Raw genomic sequence first — 3,067 nt, 5'->3', positions numbered from 1 at the left:
ATTTTTACAGAGAGGAAGGGAGAGGGAGAGTTAGAAACATCAATGAGAGAGAAACATTGATCAGCTGCCTTCTGCAGGCCCCCTACTGGGGATGGAGCCCACAACCTGGGCAGGTGCCCTGACCGGGAATGGAACCGTGACCTCCTGGTCCATAGGTTGATGCTCAACCACTGAGCCACGCCGGCCGGGCTCAAGCACAGCCTTTAGACCAGCGCTTCTCAACCTGTGGGTCGCGACCCCTTTGGCGGTCGAACGACCCTTTCACAGGGATCACCTCAGACCATCCTACATATCAGATATTTACATGACGATTCATCACAGTAGCACATTACAGTTAGGAAGTAGCAACGAAAATAATTGTATGGTTAGGTCACAACGTGAGGAACTGTATTTAAAGGGCCAGAAGGCTGAGAGCCACTGCTCTAGACACTCCTTTAGGATAGGTGGGCTGTTGGCAAGGCCTCTTGGTTACTGCCTCAGAGGGAGTCTTGTGTTCCCTTGGTTCCTGCAGCTACCTTTGCTGGGTCTGGAATTCTGGGTTGGCCCTTCCTTTCCTTCAGCACGTGACGCCTGTGCCGTTTCCGCTGGCCACGCGGCTCCCGAGGAGAAGCCAGCGGTCCTTCCAGCTGCGTGTCCCTCCAGATGAGTGGCCCCTTCCTTTCGGCTTCCCTGACCTTCAGTTTCCGGAACTTTGCCCTGGAGGTACCGGGCACAGATTTCTTTGTCTTTTTCCATTTTCAGGTTCTCTCAGTTTCTTGACCCCCCCAATGCTGTTCAGGTCTTTTGCCAAATCTGCAAAATTTTCAGCCATTATTTCTCCAAATATTTTTTTCAGCCCCACTCTCTTTCCTCTCATCCCAGGACCCTGGTGGTGAGGAATGCTAGACCTTTTGTTAGAGTCTCACAGAAAACACTTTTTTTTTTTACATTTACTTTCTGTTGTTCAGATTGGGTCATTTCTGTTGTCCTATCTTCAGGTTCACCGGTTCTCTCCTCTGTCCTCTCCATTTGCCTGTTGAGCCCGTCCAGCGAGTTTTTTTTTTATTGTTGGCTATTGTGTGTTTCCGGTCTGAAATCTCCATCTGCCTTTTCCTTGCGTCTTCTTTTTCTTCACTGAGATTTCCTGTTGCTGTTTGATCACGTTCGTAATTGCTCACAGAAAGACTGCTTTGACAGCTGCTATAAAACCCTTATCCGTCAACCCCAACACTTTCTGTCAGCTCCGCGTTGGCAGCTGCCGGGCGTCCTTTCTCGCCCAGGTTGAGTGTTTCCTGGCTCTTGGTGTGGCATGACAAGGGGTTTTTACAGAGCCCTGGGCCTGCCGAGCGCTCAGTGAGGAGAATCTGGGTCTCATCTGGATCTTCTATCAGAGCCGGCCTCTGATGACACCTGCTGAGACGGGACAGGTGACTCCTTACCCTCCCCACGTGGCCGTCACAGATGCTGGGGGGCGGGGAGTGTCCCAGCTTCTCACCCAGCCCTCCCTGAGACCACCAGTGGGGAGGGAGGCAGTGCCACTGGTGAGGACAGATCCAGGACCCCCTGGGACAGTGGTCGGCAAACTTAAGCTTGGCAAACTGTGGCTTGTGAGCCACATGTGGGTCTGTGGCCCCTTGAGTGTGGCTCTTCCACAAAATACTGACTTCTGCGCATGGGCCACGAAATTTCAGTCGCGCTGTATGTGCACACCCGCACGTGGTATTTTATGGAAGAGCCACACACAAGGGGCCAGAGAGCCGCAGGTGGCTCGCGAGCCGCAGTTTGCCAACCACGGCCCTGGGGTCTCCCCAATGCTGTTGGAGGGGCTCACTCCCCAGTGAAAGCCTCTGCTCCCCTCTCTGCCTTCTCTGAGATCATCTTACCCTGGAGGGCGGCTGAGACAGGGGCCTCCTGACAGCAGGGGGAGGGACTCCTGGGCAGTCCTGGGGTCATTCAGAAGCTCCGGCCCCCAGCATCTCAGAGGAGTGGACGTGTGGCTGGACGTGTGGCCCTGCAGACAAGACCTGGCAGGTGACTCCTACGGCCACGTGACCGTTTCCTCGGGCCACGGAGGTTCTGACTCTGGAGGGCGTGGAAGGAACCCCAGGAATGAGCCACTCACAAGTGGCCCAGGTTCCTTTTAAAAACATGATTATTTATCATCAGCGTGAGTGAGTTCCTTCCCTTTCGAATGGGAGCCCCGTAGCGGAGACACCAGGGAACAATTCTGAAACCACAGGTCTCAGCGCTCTGTGGGTGGAGGGGGATGGAGGTCAGCTGTGCGTGTTGGCTGAGTCCTGGGTCTTTGGTCCCGGGCGTCGTCCTGGCTTCGTCTCCGTCCCCCTCCGCGGGGAAAGGTCAGGTCAGTACAAGTGGGCGACGTGTCCGGTGAAAGCCCTGGTGGTGCCGTCGTCTGTGGAGTCTCGGCCGACTCTTCCGTCCGCGTCACCCTCCGCCTCCGAGGGGCAGGCCGTGGCCTGGCGTCTGCTGGTTGTTTTGTTTTGTTTGGCGTCTGCTGGTTTGATGACCACCCCAGGCGGCCATTTCTCTGGGAGCCTGACTCAGCATGACTCAGCAAGCTGCCGCGTGAGGGGAGCCAGGGTATTTTGCCACACAACCAACATATGGTGAGCATTCACACTGTTTAGCAGAATCATTGTCAGTGAAACACACCAGGAAAAAAAGTCCTGGATTTGCTCACAGCCAAACTGGGGAGACCCAAGTCAGGGTGCAGAGGGCACGTTGAAAAGGCCGCCCTCTCTCTGGGGCCAGGGGAGGGCTGCTAGGGGAGGTACGGGGGTGGCACAAGAATGAGGGTGCAATGACACAGCCTCCAGGTGGAGGGGCTGCGGCCACCTGTCCTCCTGGGATGAGAACTGAGACACCAACCAAGAAGGTGGCAGCTCCAGCGGGCGGATGGGATCGCTCCCACAGCTACGTCAGCTGTATTTATTGGGGGAAGGTGCAGTTTAATCCAAAATTCTAAGCTTCTTTAAAAAAAACTGTATTTGATTGATTTCAGAGAGGAAGGGAGAGGGAGATAGAAACATCAATGATGAGAGAGAATCATGGATCGGCCGCCTCCTGC

This window comes from Myotis davidii, unplaced genomic scaffold (genome assembly GCF_000327345.1).
Source record: "Myotis davidii unplaced genomic scaffold, ASM32734v1 scaffold61, whole genome shotgun sequence".
Lineage (NCBI taxonomy): Eukaryota > Metazoa > Chordata > Mammalia > Chiroptera > Vespertilionidae > Myotis > Myotis davidii.
Note: the sequence above shows the minus strand (reverse complement) of the source record.